At 38.8% G+C, this 11,976-nt stretch overlaps 1 protein-coding gene across 1 annotated transcript in view; it reads right to left on the bottom strand.

Annotated features, from left to right (window-relative positions):
- The window catches only part of CHSY3 (chondroitin sulfate synthase 3), a 238,594-nt gene that overhangs the window by 73,432 nt on the left and 153,186 nt on the right, over nucleotides 1–11,976 (bottom strand). The gene's annotated exons all lie outside the window — the stretch shown is intronic.

Raw genomic sequence — 11,976 nt, 5'->3', positions numbered from 1 at the left:
CCTGTTGACCAGGTCCTGTCAGTGGGAATCAGGGGGCACTGGAGTGGAGGCCCCCCTTCCCCTGTGTCCTTTTACATTCAGGGATTGAGCTGAACTCACTTTGGAGGAGGCCTGGCAAGGGTGACAGGTGTCACAGATGGAAGGATGGAGAATGGAGAGACGGACACCCTGTTCGGTCCCTCCCTGGGTGGGGTCAGGCAGATGAAGGCCGGCCAGCCCGCCCCACAATTGGGTTAGATAGCGTCCTCTGTGTCCACCTCTCACCCCGTGGGCCCGGCCACTCCCCTCAGCTCCGGGCAGCCCTCTGTGTTCCACAACAGCGCATTCTGCCCTCACATGCTGCTCGCCCAAAATGAGAAGGAAGAGAGCAGTTGACCCATAGACAACTGCACAGGAAGATAGGGCTCATGGCTGGTGAGCACAGTAGTGGTGGTGGGAGCCTCTCCTGTCTCCGTGGCAGTGCTAAGGAGCAGCGAGCTGAGTGGTAAGGAGCAGTGAGCAGGTGGGTGGTAAGGAGAGAGGGGTTCCGGACTGCGAGAGGGTGTAGGCCAGGCTGAGGAACCCCCCACACCCTCCAGTGCACGAATCTCGTGCACCGGGCCTCTAATAATTAATAATGTCATTCAATCTCAACTCTTCAAAGCATAGCCAAAAAAAGTCATTGAGAATCTAAAGTATATGTCACATAAAAACTGCTTTGACCAAAATGATCAACCTTCCTTAACATTCATGCAGAGCTGACTTGATTCTTACTTAGTATCATTTTTCTTACCAGGATAACTTCCAGGTTTTATTGCCCATGCAAGAAATAAATGTAGTAAGTGGCACATCTTGATACCTAGAGGTAGGTATCATGACTTCAAGAACAGTAACCACCTGAGATTATAAATCTGGGGACAGACAAGCATAACTATAACAATGTGTCATATGATTATGAATATTTATAATAGATGATGTCAGGTCATATCCAGGGCAGGTGAAGCTGTGTTTTACACCTTCCTGCCAACCACCCCTTCTCACTCCTATCCCACGTTATTTCCTTCAGGGAACTTCATCACTGCCTGGGTTTACTGGCTGTGTCCCTGCAGTAGAATAAAAGCTGCTTGAAGGAGGACTTGATCTATTTTATTCATTCCCTGCTGTATCCCCAGTGCCTGGCACATACAAGGGGTGGTTCTATGTAACTGGTGTGCTCATGGGGTGTGAACTGTCCTCCTGTACAGCAGGGGGCAATATGACCTAAACATGAAGTAAAGGATTTTGTGACAAGGTGGATCATTTACACTATTCAAAAGCATATTCTGAAATTATGTGAATTAGTGATTAATGAAAAAGCATAACTGCATGGTAGTTTAATACACCCACTCAAGCCATTGCAGAGTTAAGCGTTGTTTCTTCACACAACTAAGAAAATTCTCTTAAAATTAATATGGCTGATTAAATGCATCCTATGGTACAGTAAAATAAAATAAAATAAATTTACTATTTTTCCGAAAGGAGCCTGAGACTCTTATTCTCATATCTAAATCCACTTGGACTTGTTTGCTTTGAGAGGCTACATAAGAGCCTCAATCAGAGTGTAAAACACTTCCACATATTCACAATGAAAAATATATACAAACACAAAACTATTCACTAGAAAGAAAAACAGTAACATCCTAGTTCTTTGGGGAATGCTAGGGAAAGGCATTTTGATGTAATTATAACTGGACATAAGTAAACCAATTATTGGGACTTTGAGAACAGAATACTTGAATTGTTACATACCACCTTTTCAAGAAAAACTCGATCTCCACCTTTGTTTTCATAACCTTGCTTTACATTTGATGTTTTGATAAGATAATCTGGACATGATTCAATGGTCATAACAATGACATAAACACAACTGAGAAGTACTGATTAGAGATGGAATACTTTAGTGAACTCTGCCAGAATTTAACCAGAGTCAAGAGGCTATAAATGTGAATGCAATTTTTAATATCTAGCTAGCTACTGTACAGGAATGTGAATATGACAGCATAACCATAAGCTATTTTCAGAACAAAACAGCATGTGATTAAAAGTTATGCTTAATTCTATGACACTTCATTCTAACAATGTGTTACTTCATGCAGGCCTTTAAAAAAATTCTCAACATACATTTATTTTAAACCTTCATAGTACATACTGAATATAATGAATGCCTATATAATTTAGCTTAATGTTTACAAAACCAATATTGAATAGAATTCTGTTCCATCATGCAGGCCTTTCTTGAGTTAGTAACAAATCTCTGTCTGTCACCTTTGTACATCTGACCTTTGAACAATGCAGGGGTTAGGGGTGCTGACCCCCCCCCCCCACACACACACAAACACAGACAAATATCCACATATTTCTTCTGACTCCCCCCAAACTTAACTACTAATAGCCTACTGTTGACCAAAGTCTTAGTGATAGCAGTCCAATAACATATTTTCTATGTTATATGTATTATATACTGTAATATTGAGAATTATAAGGAAGAAAAAAATATTTTATAGTACTATACTGTATTTATTGATATCATAAGTTTACATTGTCTATTTATAAGATGAATTGTTTGTCAGTACCTACATCAATATAATTCAATATGATACAAAACACTGTAGATCTATACATATTATTAACACTAGACATCAATGAAAAGATAATGTGAAAAAGCATACGGGATTACAATTATATTCATAGTATAATATTGGAAATACCGTTACATTAAAAAACCCCCACTTATCTGTGATGATAGACTCATAGGTAGTTTCTCCAATTACAAGAGAGTGAAGCATACTGTATGGTAATGTAATTCTTTGAAAGCAGTTATAAAACAGTAAGAAAACTAACACATTTTAAATTTCATATTAAATAACACTCACATTGCGCATATGCAAGAACAGGCCATCTACTTCCATACACGTCTTGCACATAATGTTCTTCATGATGAAAACTTAGGTGATGGTGATGATGACACAAAAACGTTTCATACAGTTCTTGCTGCATAGTTATTAATTGTTCACATAAAGACATTCACACACGGACAAGTTTATTAACTATGCAGCATGATGATTATTCCCTATTCATTAAGTGGAAGTGGATGGCCACAAAAGTCTTCAGCCTCGTCATCTCACATTGAGTAGGCGGAGGAGGAAGGAGGGGTTCATCTTGCCATCTTAGGAGCGGCAGAGGAGGAGGAGGAGGAGGAGGAGGAGGAGGAGGAGGAGGAGGAGGAGGAGGAGGAGGAGGAGGAGGAGGAGGAGGAAGAGGTGGAAGAAGTGGTAGGAGAGGCAGGCATACGTCATCATTTCTGTCTGGCATTTTTGCTTTTTCATCTCTCTAAAAGTGTTTCCATTTGGTACCAAGTCTTCTTCTACCATTTGCTTTAGTTTCATGTCTGTATCGGAGAAGGTCTATGTCATAAAAGCAGTCAAAAGCAGTCTTGAATAATCAGAACGCTACCTCCAGATTGCCTAATGTCAGTGTGTTTTCTGGCACTGCTTCTTCTGCGTCTTCTCCCTCATCGTCGGGCACTGGGTTCAGCAGCATCCATCCAGTGGCCTTCTATTAATTCCTCTGGTGTGGTGCTATCAGCTCTTGAATTTCTCCAAGTGCCATATCTTAAAACCCTTCACCCATCCTCCCCCTTTTTGCCATATTCCCAATCTCATGATCTTCTTGACTGGCTCGGTAGTACATCCTGTGAAGTCACGCACATCTGGACACAGTTTTCTCCAGCAGGCATTCATTGTTTCAGACGTGATGGCTTTCACAGCTTTTTCTGTAACAACGATGGCATCTTCCGTGGTGTGATCCCTCCAGGCCCTCATGATGTTGAACTCGCCTGCTGCTTCTGGCTTGGCAGAAGCTGCTTTTCCTGTTATCTTGACATCTTTTAAGCCACCTTTTTCTAAAATTATGACCATTTTTGTGTGGCATTAAGTTCTCCAGCTTTAAATCCTTCACCTTCCTTTTGCTTTAAGTTGTCATATGAAGTGACTTTGCTTTTTCTCAAATCATATTAGAGTCTTGAGGTATACCTTTCTTATAGCAACCCTGCACCCACATAAAAGCTGCATTTTCAATGCAGGATAAAAAGGTATATTGTAAAAAGTTCACACATTTCCTTTTCTTTTTTTACAATGGTCCTTTGGACTCATTTACCTTGAATGTTGGGAGACTGCAGCAGCAAACTTCAATCTACGGTACACAGCCAGCAATTCAGCTTGTTCTTGTAATGTCATGACTTTTCTCTGCCTCTTGGGAGCACTTCCAGCATTACTAGTGGCACCTCGTATGGGCTGCATGGTGTTATTCAAGGTTTATGGCACTGCACTAAACACGATGAAAAATATGCGAGAACTGCAAGAGATCACTTCTGACTGTGACACACAATTTACTGGCGAGATGAACTGCTCACGTGGAGATGATTAGCGTCACCTGTGTTTTAAGTGGGTATTAGGAACACGAGCTCACCCCAACAGCAACAGGAGGTGGGTACACAATTATTACAGTAGTTCTCCATGTACTACAGGTACTTTTATGCAGTTATAGTTTAAAATTGCAGCTTTACATTTGGTTATATTTCTCCTGACTGTGAAGGGCATCAAGTACATAAGTTTTGATAAATTTTAATAATAGATTTGTGTATATTTTATGGTAGAAAAATGATAAAATACACTAGTATCTACATATATTTTATGCATTCATGACATACCTAAATTTTTTTTTTAAATCTCTAGGCTACATGATTTGTCTGTGAGTTTTTTCCAATTGTCACAAATCTCCAAAATTTTTTTCTAATATATTTATTGAAAAGAAATCCTCGTATAGGTAGATGCAAGCAGTTTAAATCTGTGTTCAAGGGTCAACTATATGTAGCTGGATCTGGATCAACTCAGATAACTAACTATAAACTATGCCACAGTGCAAATGTCGACGTGAAGCATGAAATGAACTGCAAACTTTACTTACCAAGGGACCATTTCTGTCTCAACGAATGACTCTGGTAGCGAGACAATTGTTTTGTCTAAACCTTAGATATCTTGAATAAAACAGTACTTTGCAGTTCTGAAATTTTTGTGTTCAAATTATTATTACTTGTAAATGTTTTTTTAAAATGCTTTTACTGATTTTTTAGAGAGAGAAAGGGAGAGAGAGATGGAAACATTGATGAGAGAGAAATGTCGATAGGCTGCCTCCTGCACGCCCTCCACTGGAGATCGACCCCGGAACCCAGGCATGTGCCCTGACCAGGAATTGAACCAGTGACCTCTTGGTACATGAATCAATGCTTAACCACTGAACCACACCAGTCGGGCTCAAATTATTTTAAGAAAAGAGAGAAGAGGGGCAGAGAGAGAGAGAGAGAGAGAGAGAGAGAGAGAGAGAGAGAGACAGAGTCTAGGGCTGTATTGCTGAAAGAGCTCACACTTAGCCCTTAATCTCATATTCATACTTTCCACTGCCAATTGATCACCATGTTGTGGTCACATTAATCATCCCTAGAAACTACTTAGGCCACTCTGCTCAAACAGCAAGAATGGTTTCTTTGACCTGAGTCTAACCCAAATTCCCCTAGCAACTGAAACCTTACCCTATTTATCTCACATTAGCACCTGTGATAGCACCTTAAAAAAAATGTCCTGGAAAATCCAACCCTAACCACCCCACCCCACGGTTTTGCTCCCACAGTGCTCTCTTCCTTCTCTCTGGTAACCTGGCAGCTATGACTTTTGCTGCGAAGTCTCTCCTGAAACAAGGCAATTTCTCCCCCAGCCCCCAAACCCCCAATTTTTCTTTTTTGAGTCTCATTATGTTTCATCAACAAAGCACATTAGTGACGGAAGGTGGTATTTGAAAACACATTTAGTTAATTTGATGAAGAGTGTTAATTCATTCCCAAAGCCACACATGTATGTGTGAGAGCTCTTTAGTGAGAAAGAATTCCCATAAGAAAACATCACAGCGAAGACGTGCTGAAATATGTGTTTAATCAACAGCTTCCATTTTAATCTGCTGGCGAAAATCGTGGAAGCATTTTTTTATTAATGTGAATAATCAAGCTCTCTATGCTTCTGCTGAGCTTTATGGGCTGGTGATATAAGCAGTAAAAGGTAAGCCTCCCAAAGCAAAAATCAACTTAAAAAAAAAACCCAACCTAAAATAAAATTAACATAAAAATGTGCTTTCAAGTTTAACTACCAAAAGAGCAAATGCATTTAGCCATTTATGAAAAAGGAGTGCTTAAAGTCCATCAGCATACATTTAGTCTCTGCCTAGAACAACTGCTACTTTTAAGATATAAGACATTTTAAAGATATCAGGGACTCCTGGCAACCCCATTATTAATGAATTCTCACAGAGCAAACAATGGATCTTCACAAGCTCAAGAAACGTGGCATGTACAAAGCAAGGGAGAGCCAGAATTAGGGTGATATTTTATGAACAGAGTGAAATGCTAATACATAAAAGTAAGGCTTGCCTCTACGTGAGAACCCAATGTCCTCAGGTAAGCTTATGCATAACACTGAGAATCCCCTATTTGTACTAGACTGTTCACACAAAAAAGATTTAATTTTCAGTAAAACAAAACAAAACAAAAAGTCCCACCACATTTTATACACACACATACATATTTCTATTTTTTCCTTCCAACTGTGCGAGTTTCCTCTTTTAACACATGTGATAACACAATTTCCTAGGTCTAGAGCAGTGGTCGGCAAACTCATTAGTCAACAGAGCCAAATATCAACAGTACAACGATTGAAATTTCTTTTGAGAGCCGAAAACCGACTTCTGCACATGGGCCACAAAGTTTCAATCGCACTGTACCTGCGCGCCCGCATGTGGTATTTTGTGGAAGAGCCACACTCAAGGGGCCAAAGAGCCACATGTGGCTCACGAGCCGCAGTTTGCCGACCACTGGTCTAGAGAATGCTCAGCAAAAGGGTAGAACTCAAATGGATCAACATATACAAAGAAGATGATTATAATAATAATGAAACTGCAGCTCATAAAGGGAACATTTATGCATGCCTTATAAGACATACTTAGCCTTTACATATTTACCTTACTTTCTGCTCTCGGTGTGGTACAATACCATAGAAGCCAAAAAACTCACTGAAGGAGTTTTAACATAATCGTCACAATATCTTAATTTCAGAATTCCACAAATCCCTTCACTTCTGGATTGTGTACAACCCATCTCCTTCATAAGTAGGTTTGTCACACAACTTGCAAATGTGGCCAGAAGGTTAAACAAGACCACAGAAGATGCTGTTGCTAGAAAATGTCACTATTCTAGCAATGACTCTGAAAGTGCGTGGCTTGCTCCCAGTGGGAGTCTCTTAATTAGTCTCTGCCTTATGTTCAGCTGGCTGAATGCATAGTTGTTTCTAGGCAAAAGGAAGCTAAGCAGCCCTATTTTTCTGGGAGGGCATGTCATTCAAGTTTTTGTGAGGCAAATAACCCCTTTGTTGCCCTTTGAGTTCAGCCTCAACCGGAATAGTTTGCTAGAGTCATTATATAGTCTTCTCAGGGAACAAGCTGCTAGGAAAACATGTAGGAAGAAGGTCCATGAGAAAGGGAGCAGAAGATTCTTGGTAGCCCGTTCTCAGATTCCTTCTCCACAACCAGGCCAATATGTAGACTCCTAAATGCCAGCTAATCCATATTCATAACTTATGCTTCAGCTCTAGAGTCAAGGATTATTCATGGTCACAGCATTATCCCATTCATTATCATCACATATGTAGCAGGTAAAATATCAGGCATGTGCTTAAATACCAGCAAGGTAACAAGCCCCAGCTGCAAGTGGAATCATTGTCTTGCTCTTCGTAGACCATAAAGCAAATGTGATTTCTGATAAAATGATTGAAAATATTACTGCTCACAACGTGGAATTTTATTTTATGTTTTGATAGGAGGAGAGTGGCTAGAAAACAAAAAGAGAATCGAGCTCAGTAGTTAACTCCCAGTAAAGTTTTTGAATTACATTAATTTATTAAACAATTTCAAATTACTTTGACTTACTAAATAGTAAACATTTTACTGTTGTTTTAATTAAAACAGTATTCACAATTGATGATCAAAAAGATAATCTTTGAAAGATTTTAAAGTCCAATGTATTAATACATTAAGATATAAGGAGTTATATTTTAACTTAGATAAAATTCAATCTTGTGATAGATACTGAGCTCAGTTCTGTGTGTATGCAGGTGATCACTTTTTTTTTTTTTTGGTTTTCCAGCTTTATTGTGATATCATTGGCATAACATTTTGTAAGTGTAAGGTATACAGTGTAATGATTTCATATACCCAGAACTTATTCATATTATCACTGGAAGTGAAACACTTTGACCATATCTTGGTGAAAAAAAATATAGCTGTCATCTTCAAGGTAATAACAAAGCACTTCAATGTCATAATGCTACAAACAACGATGTTTTTCTTACTGCAGTCTCATTTTCAACATCCCTTACAAGCTGCAATGCAAAAATTAAATATTCTGATCCTTTCAAACTAAGGCAGAAGGAGCAACTGAATCATGACAAGGCTCATAAAAAATTGAAGAATGATAGAGGGTTAATATGGCTTAATTTTCAGCCATTGGCAGAGTTCAAATACTTCTTAAGTCAAAATACTGAAAGTAATTGCAATTAAGTGGTTTTCCAACATCTTTTTATTATATAATGACAGAATTATGTACCTATATGTGAATTTCTAAATATAATGACTTACTTGAGCTATCTTACTTGGGATACTTTAACCTTCAAGACTGATATAATTTGAAAAATATCTTACAGATTTGATTGATATGGTCATGTCATTTTGGTGATTTATTCTCCAGGAAAAGCTTTTGTGTTGTGCAGTGTTTCTCAGAAGTCTGTAATAATTGCTCTGTCGATGGTAATGAAGAATAATAGTACATCTCTTGTTTTTCGATGTGGAAAGTGAGAAAGAAAAAGGTGGCGTTTATTTGGTGATTAATCTGGTTGGAATTACTCTTTGACAATGTTAAATAGAAAAGCAAAACCATGGATGAGTTTTTCCAGATTTTGCAGCATTGTGATCACTGGTGAGAAAGTGGGGGTATGAAGAAACAGTCTGCTGAATGCCAGCTCCTCAGAGATACTCCAGCTGTCAGACAATTGCTGGCAGCCCTAGTTTTCAATTAAAGAGCACTTTAGAGACTGTTTAATGTGTTTAGATTCAAAAGGGTAGTTTATCTCTTTGGGGCACCTCAACTAGAGAAATTTAGACCAGATAAGATAAGTGAAACATTTATATTTCAAAGCAAAGTCGAAGTGAGCTTTTTCATTACTGGTACAGCTGATGTTTGATTAAATCAATATATTTACAACCTGGGTTAAGTTATTTATCTTCTTCAAGCCTCAGTTTACTGTATTATTATCATGAAATATCAGCTTCATACAGTTAGTTTGAGGATTAAATGATACAGTTCATGCAAACTACTTAACGCAGTGCTTGGAGCATAATAAATACTCAATTAACAGCAGCTGTTTATTTAACTACTAGAGGCCCGATGCACGAAATTCATGCAAGGGCCTTGGCCCCAGCCCCTACTCGCTGCCACTGTGACTGGGGGGCCTCTGCCGCCTCTGCCTTGGCCCCCGCCTGCTGTGGCTTTGTACGGAAGGAAGGACGTCGGGAAGGATGTCCGGTCTAATTAGCATATTACCCTTTTATTATTATAGATTATCACTAGGTGACCTAAATTTGGCTCTTGTATTCAAGCTTTAGGTGAAATCTAGATAAAAATCAATTATCAACTGACAGATACTTTGATACATGAAACATAAAACATATAAATAAATTAGAAGTGAAAGTCTTCAAATAGCAGATACTGAAAGCCCCCTTTTTATGGTGTCCCTGTGCTCACAAAAACATTCTCCCATGAATCCTGATGTTTTTCCAAGTACAGCATGTACTTCCTAATTTTCTCCCTGCAACACTGTCTCCGTATCTTGTGATCATTTCAAATAAAGTGAAGAGTAAATGTCAGATGCCCAGGGACTCATTACAGATGACTCTGCCCACCTATGACAAAGACCGACTTTAGCTGGGCCAGTGTTTTTGCCATACTCACCAGGCAGCTCTGACAGCTTGGCAGAGTCTGGCGTCAAGAGATTGACATGGTTCTTAGGTGCCATGGCTTACCTCATGATGTTAGCCTGAGAATCTCTGGAAGGAAGACCCCCTGTGAATGCTTCCCCATTTGCCTCTGACCCAATTCTAGGCTCACAAATGCAATTTATAATAATAAACACCTCCTCACATAAAAGAAATGAAAAGATCAATTGCTCAACCTCACTTTTATAGGCACTGATGTGCATATTTAAAGGAACAAATTACATTTAAAATCAGTCTTACACATTCATATGTGAACCAATATGTTAATTCACTTATAAAGGCAAGGATAATTCCTATTTCATTGTCATTGTTAAACCACGTGAGTTTTGAAAATTCTGTGAGATGTCACACAACCACTAAATCCCTGGCATGTGTGGTACAATGTGGTCCAGTTTTGGTGAAAGAAGATATGACTAACAATGAACACATCTCCTTGCTTCCATATTGCTAGCAGCCAAAGAAGGTGTGGACAATGGAAAGCATTACTTTGCAAATATTTGCCCAAAGAGACCTGTTTGGAAAGGGGCACTGGAGATGCCAGAAATAAAAACAAATTCAATATGATTATTCCATTTTACCAACTGCGAAACAAGCAATAGCAGATAGTCTTCAAACCGGTTTATAGGAGGTAGAATTAAGGTTTATTTTTAGGTGTATATAGCTGCATGACTCACCAGGGGGGAATAAATGTGTTGATTTACCAATATGTTATATCAATTACAGACACTGCTCTGCCCAACTTCTCTTGAGACCTGCATGCTTAGTAGAAAATAGATTTAAATCTGTCCAGGTGCACATTTAGAGCTGAGCTGTGAAGTCCAGTCAAGCCCACATTTAAAAATAAGTCACTTTTAATGGGAAATTCTAATACAGTTAAAAAATCTCAAGGACACTGATAGGTTCTGATTATAGAAAATGAAAAGCAAATATGACTACTCACTGTTATTCAAAGTTGGTCAAGGATCCTTTCCAATTTTTGGTCAAGGATCCTTTCCAATTTTAATTCTAATTTCATATTTTCAAATATCTTGATGATTCCTTTTGGTGAATAACCTTATATAAATCTGATTTTTTTTTTTTACTCCTGGGTTTGAGAAAGTAGAGCTAGGAATTTGGGTTTTCTGTTGTAACTTGCCTTTCCCTCACTTTCTGAACTCTTCTGGAGTCACCTCCATCAAGTAATAGTTCCAAAAAAATTAGTAAGTACTATTGCTGTTCTGAGTCATTAACTTATATCATTTCATGTAGTTCTCTCTCCACACTTTAAGGTAGACATCTTTATTGTCATTGTCCTCCCCTACCCTGGTGAGAAAATTTTATTTCAGAGAAGTCATTTGTCCAATGTCACACAGCCAGTAAGAGACAGAGTGGATATTTGATCCCTGATAGGTTGGTGCTGAGACCTATGAATTGACCACTGAACTGTGAGTGCACCGACTCTCACAAACACCCAACTTGGCAGACTAAAGTCTTTAAATGTGGCAGCACCTACCTTCCGAGTTACAGGAGAAAGACTGCCTTTCATTGGGAAGCAGGCAAACCAACCTCTATGAATTGTCCAATGTAAAGGTACTATTTTTCCTTTTGTAATTATTAACTGTTTTGCAGGAGATACTTTGAGACGATACAAACCTCCCATTTTTGCTTACATTTTTAAATTTTGGATATTGCCTACAGCAATTATTACTGTGGTATTCTAATAGAGATTTTCTATTTATAATTTACTAGAGGCCCAATGCATGAAAATTCATGCACTGGAAGGGGGGGGGCCCTCAGCCCAGCCTACCCCCTCTCACAGTCCAGGAGCCCTCA

This window comes from Cnephaeus nilssonii, assembly GCF_951640355.1.
Source record: "Cnephaeus nilssonii genome assembly, chromosome: 5".
NCBI lineage: Eukaryota > Metazoa > Chordata > Mammalia > Chiroptera > Vespertilionidae > Cnephaeus > Cnephaeus nilssonii.
This window is presented reverse-complemented; position numbering and strand designations above follow the sequence as displayed.